Raw genomic sequence first — 17,997 nt, forward strand, 5'->3', positions numbered from 1 at the left:
TTGTGAAACAAAAGTATGTGCATATGTATGTTATAATGAAATGATCGGTCCAAAGTCTCAGAACAAATGATTGTAGATTCTTTGGCATCAAGATTCAGGATATTCTTTCATAGGTTACAGGCATAGGCAACAGCAAATGAGATCCTATCAGATGTCTAGCTTTGGTTCTGAGAAGGGCTTGGGACCAGGAAACAAAGAACTATGGGCCTGCTTATTGGACATGCTACTTTGTCACAAACATAATGGATATCCCTGCTGCCTTATTACAGGTGCATTTTATCCCATATCATCTCTAATAAAGTAGCTGGTATATTCACCACTTTTATGAAAGTGTACCCCATTCTTCCAGCTCCAAATCAGCCCCTACATCTCCTTGTTTGCAAACATGCCATAGTCAAAACAAGTGGAGTCCATTTCGTGTCAACTGCATTCATTCTTGCTTATAGGTCCAATCAGTAGTTGATGGCTAGAAATATTGGGGCAGAGATGGAGAGGTCTGAGCTTGGTGTTTAACATGCACTCGTCATCATGTGCCATGGTTAGGCTTTGCTGTTATGGTGAGTGTGGCCTATCACTAAGCTTTGCCAAGCGGGGTTGTCAGTGCTATGACCTGGCATCATTCTTTATCACCCTTTATATTAATTGTTTAGGGAGTCCTCTGGTAACATTTGAGACCCAGACGTTTGGTAGTAATATTGCCCAAAATGTTCTGCCTATGATGCTGTGTTGATTTCACAAACAGCAATTCGGTTGGAGTCCCTTGTATTAAGCTATGCCTATTTTATTTCTAATTTAGGGCTCAAGACAATTCTGTCCACGCTGAATGTCATGTCATTAATCTCGAGCAGTATGAAGACCTCTATCAAGGACCAAAAGTGTTAACATACTTGTCTATTCTGTGTAACTTTCAGTGTCACCCAACAGTACCTGTAGGAGGCTGGACTGGCTTGTAGTGAGTACCAAGGGGTACTTGCACCTTGCACCAGGCCCAGTTATCCCTTATTAGTGTATAGGGTGTCTAGCAGCTTAGGCTGATAGATAATGGTAGCTTAGCAGAGCAGCTTAGGCTGAACTAGGAGACGTGTGAAGCTACTTCAGTACCACTTAGTGTCATATGCACAATATCATAAGAAAACAAAATACCCAGTTATACTAAAAATAAAGGTACTTTATTTTTATGACAATATGCCAAAGTATCTTAGAGTGTACCCTCAGTGAGAGGATAGGAAATATACACAAGATATATATACACAATAGCAAAAATATGCAGTATAGTCTTAGAAAACAGTGCCAACAATGTATAGTTACAATAGGATGCAATGGGGACACATAGGGATAGGGGCAACACAAACCATATACTCCAAAAGTGGAATGCGAACCACGAATGGACCCCAAACCTATGTGACCTTGTAGAGGGTCGCTGGGACTATTATAAAATAGTGAGAGTTAGAAAAATAACCCTCCCCAAGACCCTGAAAAGTGAGTGCAAAGTGCACTAAAGTTCCCCTAAGGATAAAGAAGTCGTGTTAGAGGAATAATGCAGGAAAGACACAAACCAACAATGCAACAACGCTGGATTTCCAATCTGGGGTACCTGTGGAACAAGGGGACCAAGTCCAAAAGTCACAAGCAAGTCGGAGATGGGCAGATGCCCAGGAAATGCCAGCTGCGGGTGCAAAGAAGCTTCTACTGGACAGAAGAAGCTGCGGTTTCTGCAGGAACGCAAAGAGCTAGAGACTTCCCCTTTGGAGGACGGATCCCACTCGCCTTGTGGAGTCGTGCAGAAGTGTTTTCCCGCCGAAAGAACGCCAACAAGCCTTGCTAGCTGCAAATTGTGCGGTTAGCGTTTTTGGGCGCTGCTGTGGCCCTGGAGGGACCAGGAGGTCGCAAATTAGACCAGGAGAGAGAGGGGACATCGAGCAAGACAAGGAGTCCTCTTAGCAGCAGGTATTACCCAGAGAAGTGCCAGAAACAGGCACTACAAGGATGCATGAAATGGTGCTCACCCGAAGTTACACAAAGGAGTCCCACGTTGCCGGAGACCAACTTAGAAAGTCGTGCAATGCAGGTTAGAGTGCCGTGGACCCAGGCTTGGCTGTGCACAAAGGATTTCCGCCGGAAGTGCACAGGGGCCGGAGTAGCTGCAAAAGTTGCAGTTCCCAGCAATGCAGTCTAGCGAGGTGAGGCAAGGACTTACCCCCACCAAACTTGGACTGAAGAGTCACTGGACTGTGGGGGCCACTTGGACAGAGTTTCTGGATTCGAGGGACCTCGCTCGTCGTGCTGAGAGGAGACCCAAGGGACCGGTAATGCAGCTTTTTGGTGCCTTCGGTTGCAGGGGGAAGATTCCGTCGACCCACGGGAGATTTCTTCGGAGCTTCTAGTGCAGAGAGGAGGCAGACTACCCCCACAGCATGCACCACCAGGAAAACAGTCGAGAAGGCGGCAGGATCAGCGTTACAGAGTTGCAGTAGTCGTCTTTGCTACTTTGTTGCAGTGTTGCAGGCTTCCAGCACGGTCAGCAGTCGATTCCTTGGTAGAAGGTGAAGAGAGAGATGCAGAGGAAATCGGATGAGCTCTTGCATTCGTTATCTAAAGTTTCCCCAGAGACAGAGACCCTAAATAGCCAGAAAAGAGGGTTTGGCTACTTAGGAGAGAGGATAGGCTAGCAACACCTGAAGGAGCCTATCACAAGGAGTCTCTGACGTCACCTGGTGGCACTGGCCACTCAGAGCAGTCCAGTGTGCCAGCAGCACCTCTGTTTCCAAGATGGCAGAGGTCTGGAGCACACTGGAGGAGCTCTGGACACCTCCCAGGGGAGGTGCAGGTCAGGGGAGTGGTCACTCCCCTTTCCTTTGTCCAGTTTCGCGCCAGAGCAGGGGCTAAGGGGTCCCTGAACCGGTGTAGACTGGCTTATGCAGAATTGGGCACATCTGTGCCCAACAAAGCATTTCCAGAGGCTCGGGGAGGCTACTCCTCCCCTGCCTTCACACCATTTTCCAAAGGGAGAGGGTGTAACACCCTCTCTCAGAGGAAGTCCTTTGTTCTGCCATCCTGGGCCAGGCCTGGCTTGACCCCAGGGGGGCAGAAACCTGTCTGAGGGGTTGGCAGCAGCAGCAGCTGCAGCGAAACCCCAGGAAAGGCAGTTTGGCAGTACCAGGGTCTGTGCTACAGACCACTGGGATCATGGAATTGTGGCAACAATGCCAGGATGGCATAGAGGGGGCAATTCCATGATCTTAGACATGTTACATGGCCATATTCGGAGTTACCATTGTGACGCTACATATAGGTAGTGACCTATATGTAGTGCAGCGTGTAATGGTGTCCCCGCACTCACAAAGTTCAGGGAATTGGCTCTGAACAATGTGGTTGCACCTTGGCTAGTGCCAGGGTGCCCTCACACTAAGTAACTTTGCACCTAACCTTGACGAGGTAAAGGTTAGACATATAGGTGACTTATAAGTTACTTAAGTGCAGTGTAAAATGGCTGTGAAATAACGTGGACGTTATTTCACTCAGGTTGCAGTGGCAGGCCTGTGTAAGAATTGTCAGAGCTCCCTATGGGTGGCAAAAGAAATGCTGCAGCCCATAGGGATCTCCTGGAACCCCAATACCCTGGGTACCTCAGTACCATATACTAGGGAATTATAAGGGTGTTCCAGTAAGCCAATGTAAATTGGTAAAATTGGTCACTAGCCTGTTAGTGACAATTTGGAAAGAAATGAGAGAGCATAACCACTGAGGTTCTGATTATCAGAGCCTCAGTGAGACAGTTAGTCACTACACAGGTAACACATTCAGGCACACTTATGAGCACTGGGGCCCTGGTGAACAGGGTCCCAGTGACACATACAACTAAAACAACATATATACAGTGAAAAATGGGGGTAACATGCCAGGCAAGATGGCACTTTCCTACACAACCCCCTCCCAAACGAAGGACAATAAGACTCGCCATGACCTGATGAGTCTTCATTGTCTAAGTGGAAATATCTGGAGAGTCCATCTGCATTGGAGTGGCTACTCCCAGGTCTATGTTCCACTGTATAGTCCATTCCCTGTAGGGATATGGACCACCTCAACAATTTAGGATTTTCACCTTTCATTTGTTTTAGCCAAAGTAGAGGTTTGTGGTCTGTCTGAACAATGAAGTGAGTGCCAAACAGGTATGGCCTCAACTTCTTCAGAGCCCAGACCACAGCAAAGGCCTCCCTCTCTATGGCAGACCAACGCTTTTCTCTAGGGGTCAACCTCCTACTAATAAAAGCAACAGGTTGATCCTGGCCCTCAGAATTAAGTTGTGATAGGACTGCCCCTACTCCTAATTCAGATGCATCAGTTTGGACATAGAATTTTTTAGAGTAACAAGGGCTTTTCAGGACAGGTGCAGAGCACATGGCCTGCTTCAGCTCCTCAAAAGCTTTCTGACAGTTTGCTGTCCATAATACCTTTTTAGGCATTTTCTTGGATGTGAGGTCATTAAGAGGAGCTGCAATGGAGCCATAGTTCTTAATGAACCTCCTGTAATACCCAGTGAGGCCTAGGAAGGCTCTCACCTGAGTCTGAGTGGTAGGGGGAACCCAATCAATAATTGTTTGGATTTTCCCCTGTAGTGGTGCAATCTGTTCCCCACCAACAAGGTGTCCCAGATAAACCACCTTACCCTGCCCTATCTGGCACTTTGAAGTCTTGATAGTGAGGCCTGCCTTTTTCAGGGCCTCCAAAACATTCCATAGGTGGACCAGGTGATCATCCCAGCTGGAGCTAAATACAGCTATATCGTCCAAATATGCTGCACTGAAAGCTTCCAGCCCTTGCAGGACTGTATTCACCAACCTCTGAAAAGTGGCAAGTGCATTTTTCAAACCAAAAGGCATTACAGTAAACTGGTAATGGCCTCCAATGGTTGAAAATGCAGTCTTAGGTTTAGCATCTTCTGACAATTTGATCTGCCAATACCCTGCAGTCAAATCAAAAGTGCTTAGATACTTGGCAGATGCCAGTGTATCTATGAGCTCATCTGCCCTGGGTATAGGGTGAGCATCAGTTTTGGTTACCAAGTTGTGACCTCTATAGTCTACACAAAACCGCATTTCCTTCTTTCCATCTTTGGAATGGGGTTTTGGTACAAGTACCACAGGAGAAGCCCATGGACTTTCAGAGTGCTCAACCACTCCTAGTTCTAACATTTTCTGTACCTCTTGCTTTATGCAGTCCCTGACATGGTCAGGCTGCCTATAGATTTTACTTTTGACAGGTAAACTGTCTCCAGTATCTATAGTGTGCTCACACCAAGAAGTGGTACCTGGCACAGTAGAGAAGAGTTCAGAGAATTGATCTAGGAGGTTTATGCAATGGTCTTTCTGCTCAGCAGTAAGACAATCAGCCAAAACTACACCTTCCACAAGAGCATCTTGTTCTGTGGAAGAGAAGACATCAGGTAGAGGATCACTGTCTTCTTCCTGTCCCTCATCAGTTGCCATGAGCAGGGTGAGATCAGCCCTGTCATAGTAGGGTTTCAGGCGGTTTACATGGAGTACCCTAAGGGGACTCCTTGCAGTGCCTAAGTCAACTAAATAGGTGACTTCACACTTTTTCTCAACAATTGTGTGGGGACAACTCCATTTATCTTGGAGTGCTCTTGGGGCCACAGGCTCCAAGACCCACACTTTCTGCCCTGGTTGGTACTGAACCAAAACAGCCTTCTGATCATGCCATTGCTTCTGGAGCTCTTGGCTGGCCTGAAGGTTTTTACTGGCCTTTTTCATGTACTCAGCCATCCTTGATCTGAGGCCAAGTACATAGTCCACAATATCCTGTTTAGGAGCTTTTAAAGGTTGTTCCCAACCCTCCTTTACAAGTGTGAGTGGACCCCTAACAGGGTGTCCAAAAAGAAGTTCAAAGGGGCTGAAGCCCACTCCTTTCTGGGGTACCTCCCTGTAGGCAAAAAGGAGGCATGGTAACAGGATATCCCATCTCCTGCAGAGTTTTTCAGGGAGACCCATAATCATGCCTTTGAGAGTTTTGTTAAATCTCTCCACCAGTCCATTTGTTTGTGGATGATAGGGTGTAGTGAGCTTGTAGGTTACACCACACTCTTTCCACATGGCCTTTAAGTATGCAGACATGAAATTGCTTCCCCTGTCTGATACTACTTCCTTTGGGAAGCCCACTCTGGAAAATATTCCCAGGAGGGCCTTTGCCACTGCAGGAGCTGTAGTGGTCCTTAAAGGAATAGCTTCAGGATATCTTGTGGCATGGTCCACTACCACCAAGATGAATCTATTGCCTGAAGCAGTAGGAGGGTCAAGGGGGCCAACTATGTCAACCCCTACCCTTTCAAAGGGAACCCCAACCACAGGCAGTGGAATAAGGGGTGCCTTTGGGGTGCCACCTGTCTTGCCACTGGCTTGACATGTTTCACAGGACTTACAAAAATCTTTTGTGTCCTCAGACATCCTAGGCCAATGAAACAAGGGAACAAGTCTGTCCCAAGTTTTCATTTGTCCTAGATGCCCAGCTAGGGGAATGTCGTGGGCAAGAGTTAGGAGGAACTTTCTGTACTCCTGAGGAATCACTAATCTCCTGGCAGCTCCAGGTTTAGGATCCCTATGCTCAGTGTACAAGAGGTTGTCCTCCCAGTAAACTCTGTGAGAGTCACTGACATCCCCATTAGCCTGTTTGACAGCTTGCTGTCTTAGACCCTCTAATGTGGGACAGGTTTGCTGTGCCACACTCAGCTCCTCCCTGGCAGGCCCCCCTTCACCCGAAAGCTCAGCAGTGTCTGCTTGAAGCTCCTCTGGTGAAGGTTCTGCACAGGGAGGGAATTCTTCTTCCTCTGAAGTTGAATCCACTGTAGAGGGAGGGATAGTAGGAAGTGGTTTGCTTCTACTAGCCCTAGCTTTAGGGAGCACTTGGTCCATTGTTCCAGGATCCAAGCTTCCCTGTCCTTTTTGCTTTTTGGCCTGAGCCCTTGTCAAAGCAAAAATATGCCCTGGGATGCCCAGCATTGCTGCATGGGCCTCCAACTCCACATCTGACCAAGCTGATGTCTCCAAATCATTTCCTAGTAGACAGTCTACAGGTAAATCTGTGGCTACCACAACTTTCTTTGGACCAGTAACCCCCCCCCCCAGTTGAGATTAACAACAGCCGTGGGGTGGCTAAGTGTGTTGTTGTGAGCATCGGTTACTTGGTACTGGTGACCAAGTAGGTGTTGTTCAGGGTGGACCAGTTTCTCTATGACCATAGTCACACTGGCTCCAGTGTCCCTGTAGGCCTGAACCTCAACACCATTGATTAGGGGTAGCTGCTTGTACTTATCCATATTAAGGGGACAAGCAACTAAGGTGGCTAAATCAATACCCCCCTCAGAGACTAACACAGCCTCTGTGGCCTCCCTAACAAGGCCAACCCCAACTAAGTTACCAATAGTGAGCCCAGCTACTCCCTTGGATTGGCTATTAGTAGGTTTGCTCCCACCACCACTGCTATTAGTAGGGACACTAGGTGCAGCAGTAGGGGTTGTAGTGGTAGGAGGCTTGGTGCCTTTCTTTGGACAACTGGGATCTGTTGTCCAATGGCCTTTTACTTTACATAAATAGCACCATGGTTTCTTTTCTTTGTTTTGATTAAAGGAGGATTTGGACCCACCCCCCCCACCAGAGTGTTTTTGTGGGCCTGATGAAGACTCATTTTTAGATTTGTCCCCACCCTTGTCTGAAGACTTACCATCCTTCTTTTTGTTGCCATCTTTGTCACCCCCTGTATGAACTTTTCTGTTCACTCTTGTTCTGACCCATTTGTCTGCCTTCTTTCCCAATTCTTGGGGAGAGGTCAGATCAGAGTCCACCAAGTACTGGTGCAACAAATCAGACACACAATTATTAAGAATATGCTCTCTCAGGATCAAGTTATACAGGCTGTCATAATCAGTAACTTTACTGCCATGTAAACACCCCTCCAAGGCCTTCACTGAATGGTCAATGAAATCAACCCAGTCTTGTGAAGACTCCTTTTTGGTCTCTCTGAACTTTATCCTGTATTGTTCAGTGGTTAAGCCATAACCATCCAGGAGTGCATTCTTAAGAACTGTAAAATTATTGGCATCACTTTCTTTCACAGTAAGGAGCCTATCCCTACCTTTTCCACTAAATGATAGCCATAGGATAGCAGCCCACTGCCTTTGAGGGACATCCTGTACAACACAGGCCCTCTCACGTGCAGCAAACCACTTGTTAATGTCATCCCCCTCCTTATAAGGGGGAACTATCTTGTGCAGATTCCTGGAATCATGCTCTTTTACAGGATGACTATGGGGAATACTGCTGCTGCCACCATGGGTTTCTAAACCCAACTTCTGTCTTTCCTTCTCTAATTCTAAAGACTGTCTATCCAAATCCAGCTGTTGCTTTTTAAGCTTCAGTCTGGTTTGTTCCACCCTCAACTTATTGAGTTCCCTTTCTAACAATCTGTCATCAGGGTTGGTGGGAGGGACATTTCTAGATACAGAGGTATGATGGGAATGAACAGAAGGAGACCTGTACCTTACAGAGGGCACCCTAACAGCTTGGCTGACAGTGTAATGTGAGAGCACATCATCTGGATGATGTGACTCCACCTCAGTACCAACTATGCTAGACTGTCTTGTAATGGGCAGGCTAGGAACTTTCTTTCCTGAATCTTTTTCTGGGGGAGACCCTGAATCAGATTGGGAACCATTTGCTACTTTTTCAACAGATGTGGCCCCTATGGCCTTATCTTGTTCTCTAAGCATATTAAGCAACAATTCCAAGGAAGGATTCTTCCCTACACTCAAACCTCTCTCTATGCAGAGACTCCTTGCTCCTTTCCAGCTAAGGTGATCATATGCAATCTTAGACAGGTCAACATTTTGGCCTGTGCCAGACATTTTAGAGAGAGTTAAAGTGATAGAAAAAGAGTAAAAAGTTTGTCAGAGCTTTTAGAAAGACAGAGAAAAAAAACTTTTTAAACTTTTTAGAACTTTTTAGAAAGTTAGAAGTACTTTTCAGCACTTAGAAAAGAGTGAAAAGAGGAAATGCAAAACTTTTTGGCTATGTGTATATACACTGACCTTGTTTTGTATATTTTTCTCTTATGAAAAGTACAATGACAAGAGTGGTAAGTAGTCTCAAAGCACTTATCCCACCGCTGCCACCAATGTAGGAGGCTGGACTGGCTTGTAGTGAGTACCAAGGGGTACTTACACCTTGCACCAGGCCCAGTTATCCCTTATTAGTGTATAGGGTGTCTAGCAGCTTAGGCTGATAGATAATGGTAGCTTAGCAGAGCAGCTTAGGCTGAACTAGGAGACGTGTGAAGCTACTACAGTACCACTTAGTGTCATATGCACAATATCATAAGAAAACAAAATACACAGTTATACTAAAAATAAAGGTACTTTATTTTTATGACAATATGCCAAAGTATCTTAGAGTGTACCCTCAGTGAGAGGATAGGAAATATACACAAGATATATATACACAATAGCAAAAATATGCAGTATAGTCTTAGAAAACAGTGCAAACAATGTATAGTTACAATAGGATGCAATGGGGACACATAGGGATAGGGGCAACACAAACCATATACTCCAAAAGTGGAATGCGAACCACGAATGGACCCCAAACCTATGTGTCCTTGTAGAGGGTCGCTGGGACTATTATAAAATAGTGAGAGTTAGAAAAATAACCCTCCCCAAGACCCTGAAAAGTGAGTGCAAAGTGCACTAAAGTTCCCCTAAGGATAAAGAAGTCGTGTTAGAGGAATAATGCAGGAAAGACACAAACCAACAATGCAACAACGCTGGATTTCCAATCTGGGGTACCTGTGGAACAAGAGGACCAAGTCCAAAAGTCACAAGCAAGTCGGAGATGGGCAGATGCCCAGGAAATGCCAGCTGCGGGTGCAAAGAAGCTTCTACTGGACAGAAGAAGCTGCGGTTTCTGCAGGAACGCAAAGAGCTAGAGACTTCCGCTTTGGAGGACGGATCCCACTCGCCTCGTAGAGTCGTGCAGAAGTGTTTTCCCGCCAAAAGAATGCCAACAAGCCTTGCTAGCTGCAAATCGTTTGGTTAGCGTCTTTGGGCGCTGCTGTGGCCCTGGAGAGACCAGGAGGTCGCAAATTGGACCAAGAGAGAGAGGGTTTGTCGAGCAAGACAAGGAGCCCTCTTAACAGCAGGTAGCACCCAGAGAAGTGCCAGAAACAGGCACTACAAGGATGCATGAAACAGTGCTCACCCGAAGTTACACAAAGGAGTCCCACGTCGCCGGAGACCAACTTAGAAAGTCGTGCAATGCAGGTTAGAGTGCTGTGGACCCAGGCTTGGCTGTGCATGAAGGATTTCCGCCGGAAGTGCACAGGGGCCGGAGTAGCTGCAAAAGTCGCGGTTCCCAGCAATGCAGTCTAGCGAGGTGAGGCAAGGACTTATCTCCACCAAACTTGGACTGAAGAGTCACTGGACTGTGGGGGCCACTTGGACAGAGTTTCTGGATTCGAGGGACCTCGCTCGTTGTGCTGAGAGGAGACCCAAGGGACCGGTAATGCAGCTTTTTGGTGCCTGTGGTTGCAGGGGGAAGATTCCGTCGACCCACGGGAGATTTCTTCGGAGCTTCTAGTGCGTAGAGGAGGCAGACTACCCCCACAGCATGCACCACCAGGAAAACAGTCGAGAAGGCGGCAGGATCAGCGTTACAGAGTTGCAGTAGTCGTCTTTGCTACTTTGTTGCAGTGTTGCAGGCTTCCAGCGCGGTCAGCAGTCGATTCCTTGGCAGAAGGTGAAGAGAGAGATGCAGAGGAACTCGGATGAGCTCTTGCATTCGTTATCTAAAGTTTCCCCAGAGACAGAGACCCTAAATAGCCAGAAAAGAGGGTTTGGCTACTTAGGAGAGAGGATAGGCTAGCAACACCTGAAGGAGCCTATCACAAGGAGGCTCTGACGTCACCTGGTGGCACTGGCCACTCAGAGCAGTCCAGTGTGCCAGCAGCACCTCTGTTTCCAAGATGGCAGAGGTCTGGAGCACACTGGAGGAGCTCTGGACACCTCCCAGGGGAGGTGCAGGTCAGGGGAGTGGTCACTCCCCTTTCCTTTGTCCAGTTTCGCGCCAGAGCAGGGGCTAAGGGGTCCCTGAACCGGAGTAGACTGGCTTATGCAGAATTGGGCACATCTGTGCCCAAGAAAGCATTTCCAGAGGCTGGGGGAGGCTACTCCTCCCCTGCCTTCACACCATTTTCCAAAGGGAGAGGGTGTAACACCCTCTCTCAGAGGAAGTCCTTTGTTCTGCCATCCTGGGACAAGCCTGGCTTGACCCCAGGGGGGCAGAAACCTGTCTGAGGGGTTGGCAGCAGCAGCAGCTGCAGTGAAACCCCAGGAAAGGTAGTTTGGCAGTACCAGGGTCTGTGCTACAGACCACTGGGATCATGGAATTGTGCCAACAATGCCAGGATGGCATAGAGGGGGCAATTCCATGATCTTAGACATGTTACATGGCCATATTCGGAGTTACCATTGTGACGCTACATATAGGTAGTGACCTATATGTAGTGCACGCGTGTAATGGTGTCCCCGCACTCACAAAGTTCAGGGAATTGGCTCTGAACAATGTGGGGGCACCTTGGCTAGTGCCAGGGTGCCCTCACACTAAGTAACTTTGCACCTAACCTTGACCAGGTAAAGGTTAGACATATAGGTGACTTATAAGTTACTTAAGTGCAGTATAAAATGGCTGTGAAATAACGTGGACGTTATTTCACTCAGGCTGCAGTGGCAGGCCTGTGTAAGAATTGTCAGAGCTCCCTATGGGTGGCAAAAGAAATGCTGCAGCCCATAGGGATCTCCTGGAACCCCAATACCCTGGGTACCTCAGTACCATATACTAGGGAATTATAAGGGTGTTCCAGTAAGCCAATGTAAATTGGTAAAATTGGTCACTAGCCTGTTCGTGACAATTTGGAAAGAAATGAGAGAACATAACCACTGAGGTTCTGATTAGCAGAGCCTCAGTGAGACAGTTAGTCACTACACAGGTAACACATTCAGGCACACGTATGAGCACTGGGGCCCTGGTGAACAGGGTCCCAGTGACACATACAACTAAAACAACATATATACAGTGAAAAATGGGGGTAACATGCCAGGCAAGATGGTACTTTCCTACAGTACCGTCTAGAAATGTGCCAGTCTCTAATATGAATGGGAGAATCCTTAGCTTCTCTCGGAACTGAGGGGCTCATAAGCTCTCTATGTCGAAAGTCTGTGCCACTAAGGGTATTTACATAGCCACCCATGGATCAGGCATTTAAAGGTTCCCAAAGACGTGTGCTAATGAGAAGGAGGAAAATCAACGTATTAGGAAAATGTTTGGTTTTGTAAAAGGCTTGCCAAATTATATCAATCACCAAGATAGGTGGCTCCCTTGTTTGTAGGTCAGCATAAAATGTGTACCTCCGCTGCTATGGCTTTCAGTTTGGTCAATTACCACTTCCCCAGCTTGATACTCAGAGTGTCTTTTGATAGTGCTCAAGACATCAAGTAGATTGTCTGTCTGCGCAATACATTGGGCAGTCGGGATGCAGTGAAGCGTTTGAAGCACTAGACGAGACCCATTTAGATTACAAACAGTCTCTACTTTGTTGTACTTCCAGTCTATATCTATTCATGAGTGAAAACAGTGAAGTTCGAGTCCCCATTACAGATGAAAAGAAAATATTGATGTTAAGCTTCCCCAGGGAAAGAAAAATGGAATGTACCGCCTTTGTAATTCGATTTCAAAGCATCTTATTACCTTTGCTGTTGGTGTATATTAGAGGGCACTGAAACTGAGAACTAACATCAGAGACATAAAAGTAATTAAACTGATATGGGGGGGGGGGGTGTTTGGTTGTGTTTGGTTGGGGTGCATTGTTTGCTGTGACTTTATACGGGCTTTACTGTGTAATGTATTGTGTTTTTATGAGCCAAATGATAAAAATACATTTTTGACTGAGTTACTTGAATGGCATACTAACAGATATTTTCAAAGCATACCACATCACAGTAGTCTATGGGCAAGCAGCACTTGATTGTAATACATAGTTTTGAAATGGAAATTCCTGCATTTTCAGCTGGCCTTGCCTTTTCTTTCGGAAGAGAGTGCATCCGGCCAGCCAAATAAAGTAGCCAAACAACATCGGCCATACTTCTGTGTACATTTGTAGGACGTTGGCTCTGTATATACTATTTCAAAGTAAGAAATAGCATGCACACAGTCCAAGGGTTCCCCTTAGAGGTAGGATAGTGGCAAAAAGAGATAATTCTAATGCTCTATTTTGTGTTAGTGTGGTCGAGCAGTAGGCTTATCAGAGGGTAGTGTTAAGCATTTGTTGTACACACACAGGCAATAAATGAGGAACACACAGTCAAAGACAATTCCAGGCCAATAGGTTTTTGTATAGAAAAATATATTTTCTTAGTTTATTTTAAGAACCACAGGTTCAAGATTTACAATAAATACTTTAAATGAAAGGTATTTCACTTAGGAATTTTAGGAACTTTGAATTAACAAAATAGCATATACAGTTTTCACACAAATGGCAATAAGGTATTTTAAAACAAGACTCTGCAATTTTCAACAGTTCCTGGGGGAGGTAAGTGTTTGTTAGTTTTGCAGGTAAGTAAACCACCTACAGGGTTCAAAGTTTGGTCCAAGGTAGCCCACCGTTGGGGGTTCAGAGCAACCCCAAAGTTACCACACCAGCAGCTCAGGGCCGGTCAGGTGCAGAGGTCAAAGTGGTGCCCAAAACGCATAGGCTTCAATGGAGAAGGGGGTGCCCCGGTTCCAGTCTGCCAGCAGGTAAGTACCCGCGTCTTCGGAGGGCAGACCAGGGGGGTTTTGTAGGGCACCGGGGGGGGGACAAGTCAGCACAAAAAGTACACCCTCAGCGGCACTGGGGCAGCCGGGTGCAGTGTGCAAACAGGTGTCGGGTTTGCAATGGCGTTCAGTGGGAGATCCAGGGGTCTCTTCAGCGAACCAGGCAGGCAAGGGGGGGCTCCTCGGGGAAGCCACCACCTGGGCAAGGGAGAGGGCCACCTGGGGGTCGCTTCTGCACTGGATGTCGGATCCTTGAGGTCCTGGGGGCTGCGGGTGCAGTGTCTTTACCAGGCATCGGGTTCTTTGAAGCAGGCAGTCGCGGGCAGGGGGAGCCTCTGGATTCCCTCTGCAGGCGTTACTGGGGGGAACAGGGGGGTCAACTCTGGCTACTCACAGGGTCGCAGTCGCCGGGGAGTCCTCCCTGTAGTGTTGTTTCTCCGCAGGTCGAGCCGGGGGCGTCGGGTGCAGAGTGCAAAGTCTCACGCTTCCGGCGGGAAACGTGTGTTCTTTAAAAGTTGCTGCTTTGTTGCAAAGATGTTGCTTCTTTGGAGCAGAGCCGCTGTCCTCGGGAGTTCTTGGTCCTTTTAGATGCAGGGTAGTCCTGTGAGGCTTCAGAGGTCACTGGACCCTGTGGAACACGTCGCTGTTGCAGTTTTTCTTGAAGTGGGGAGACAGGCCAGTAGAGCTGGGGCCAAAGCAGTTGGTGTCTCCGTCTTCTCTGCAGGGCTTTCAGGTCAGCAGTCCTTCTTCGTCTCAGGTTGCAGGAATCTATCTTGCTAGGTTCTGGGAGCCCCTAAATACTCAATTTAGGGGTGTGTTTAGGTCTGAGGGGTTAGTAGCCAATGGCTACTAGCCCTGAGGGTGGCTACACCCTCTTTGTGCCTCCTCCCTGAGGGGAGGGGGGCACATCCCTAATCCTATTGGGGGAATCCTCCATCTGCAAGATGGAGGATTTCTAAAAGTCAGAGTCACCTTAGCTCATGACACCTTAGGGGCTGTCCTGACTGGCCAGTGACTCCTCCTTGTTTTTCTCATTATCTCCTCCGGCCTTGGCGCCAAACGTGGGGCCGTGGCCAGAGGGAGCGGGCATCTCCACTAGCTGGAGTGCCCTGGGGTGCTGTAACAAAGGGGGTGAGCCTTTGAGGCTCACCGCCAGGTGTTACAGTTCCTGCAGGGGGAGGTGAGAAGCACCTCCACCCAGTACAGGCTTTGTTACTAGCCACAGAGTGACAAAGGCACTCTCCCCATGTGGCCAGCAACATGCCTGGTGTGTGGCAGGCTGGTAAAACTAGTCAGCCCACATTGGAAGTTGGGTATGTTTTCACGGGGCATCTTTAAGATGCCCTCTGGGGTGTATTTCACAATAAAATGTACACTGGCATCACTGTGCATTTATTGTGCTGAGAAGTTTGATACCAAACTTCCCAGTTTTCAGTGTAGCCATTATGGTGCTGTGGAGTTCGTGTATGACAGACTCCCAGACCATATACTCTTATGGCTACCCTGCACTTACAATGTCTAAGGTTTTGTTTAGACACTGTAGGGGCATAGTGCTCATGCACCTATGCCCTCACCTATGGTATAGTGCACCCTGCCTTAGGACTGTAAGGCCTGCTAGAGGGGTGACTTATCCATGCCATAGGCAGTGTGAGGTTGGCATGGCACCCTGAGGGGAGTGCCATGTCGACTTAGTTGTTTTATCCCCACCAGCACACACAAGCTGGCAAGCAGTGTGTCTGTGCTGAGTGAGGGGTCTCTAGGGTGGCATAAGACATGCTGCAGCCCTTAGAGACCTTCCCTGGCATCAGGGCCCTTGGTACCAGGGGTACCAGTTATAAGGGACTTACCTGGGTGCCAGGGTGTGCCAATTGTGGAAACAAAGGTACAGGTTAGGGAAAGAACACTGGTGCTGGGGCCTGGTTAGCAGGCCTCAACACACTTTCAAATCATAACTTGGCATCAGCAAAGGCAAAAAGTCAGGGGTTAACCATGCCAAGGAGGCATTTCCTTATACAACCCCCCCCCCCCCCCAAACGAAAGAGGATGAGACTAACCTTTCCCAAGAGAGTCTTCATTTTCTAAGTGGAAGAACCTGGAAAGGCCACCTGCATTGGCATGGGCAGTCCTAGGTCTGTGTTCCACTATGAAGTCCATTCCCTGTAGGGAGATGGACCAACTTAACAGTTTTGGATTTTCACCTTTCATTTGTATCAGCCATCTGAGAGGTCTGTGGTCAGTTTGAACTACAAAGTGAGTACCAAAAAGGTATGGTCTCAGCTTCTTCAGGGACCAAACCACAGCAAAGGCCTTCCTCTCAAAGGCACTCCAACGCTGCTCCCTGGGGAGTAACTTCCTGCTAATGAAAGCAACAGGCTGGTCAAGGCCATCATCATTTGTTTGGGACAAAACTGCCCCTATCCCATGTTCAGAGGCATCAGTCTGCACAATGAACTGCTTGGAGTAATCTGGAGCTTTGATAACTGGTGCTGTGCACATAGCTTGTTTCAGGGTGTCAAAGGCCTGTTGGCATTCTACAGTCCAGTTTACCTTCTTGGGCATTTTCTTGGAGGTAAGTTCTGTGAGGGGTGTCACTATTGATCCATATCCCTTCACAAACCTCCTGGATTACCCAGTCAAGCCAAGGAATGCCCTGACTTGAGTCTGGGTTTTTGGAGCTGCCCAGTCCAGAATAGTCTGGATATTGGGCTGGAGTGGCTGAACTTGGCCTCCACCTACAAGGTGTCCCAAGTAGACCACAATTCCCTGCCCTATCTGACATTTGGATGCCTTGATAGAGAGGCCTGCTGCTTGCAGGGCCTTCAAAACTTTCTTCAGGTGGACCAGGTGATCCTGCCAGCTGGAGGTAAAGACAGCAATATAGTCAAGATAAGCTGCACTAAAGGACTCCAAGCCAGCAAGGACTTGATTCACCAACCTTTGGAAGGTGGCAGGGGCATTCTTTAAACCAAAGGGCATAACAGTGAACTGATAGTGCCCATCAGGTGTGGAGAATGCTGTCTTTCCTTTTGCTCCTGGTGCCATTTTGATTTGCCAGTACCTTGCTGTCAAGTCAAAGGTACTTAAGTATCTGGCAGCACCTAGTTTATCAATCAATTCATCTGCCCTTGGAATGGGATGGGCATCTGTCTTGGTGACAGAATTAAGGCCTCTGTAGTCCACACAAAACCTCATCTCTCTCTTTCCATCTTTGGTGTGAGGTTTGGGGACTAAGACCACTGGGCTAGCCCAGGGGCTGTCAGAGTGCTCAATGACTCCCAATTCCAGCATCTTGTGGACTTCCACTTGGATGCTTTCCTTAACTTGGTCAGACTGTCTGAAAACTTTGTTTTTGACAGGCATGCTGTCTCCTGTGTCCACATCATGGGTACACAGGTGTGTCTGACAAGGGGTTAGGGAAAAGAGCTTAGCAAACTGTTGCAGGACCTTCCTACAGTCAGATTGCTGTTGGCCAGAGAGGGTGTCTGAATAGATCACTCCATCAACTGAGCCATCTTTAGGGTCTGTGGAGAGGAGATCAGCGAGAGGTTCACTCTCAGCTTCCTGGTCCTCATCTGTTACCATCAACAGATTCACATCTGCCCTGTCATGAAAGAGTTTGAGGCGGTTCACATGGATCACCCTTTTGGGGGTCCTGCTAGTGCCTAGGTCTACCAGGTAGGTGACCTGACTCTTTCTCTCTAGCACTGGGTAAGGGGCACTCCATCGGTCCTGAAGTGCCCTGGGAGCCACAGGCTCCAGAACCCAGACTTTCTGCCCTGGCTGAAACTCAACCATAGCAGCCTTTTGGTCATACCACATCTTCTGGAGTTGTTGGCTGGCCTCACGGTTTTTGCTTGCCTTTTCCATGTACTCTGCCATCCTTGAACGTAGGCCTAGTACATAGTCCACTATATCTTGTTTAGACTCATGAAGAGGTCTCTTCCAGCCTTCTTTTACAAGAGCTAGTGGTCCCCTTACAGGATGGCCAAACAAAAGTTCAAAGGGGGAAAACCCTACTCCCTTCTGAGGCACCTCTCTGTAGGCGAAAAGCAGACATGGCAAGGGGACATCCCATCTCCTTTTTAGTTTTTCAGGGAGCCCCATGATCATGCCTTTCAATGGCTTG

The sequence above is a fragment of the Pleurodeles waltl genome, chromosome 6 (assembly GCF_031143425.1).
Source record: "Pleurodeles waltl isolate 20211129_DDA chromosome 6, aPleWal1.hap1.20221129, whole genome shotgun sequence".
Classification (NCBI taxonomy): Eukaryota; Metazoa; Chordata; class Amphibia; order Caudata; family Salamandridae; genus Pleurodeles; species Pleurodeles waltl.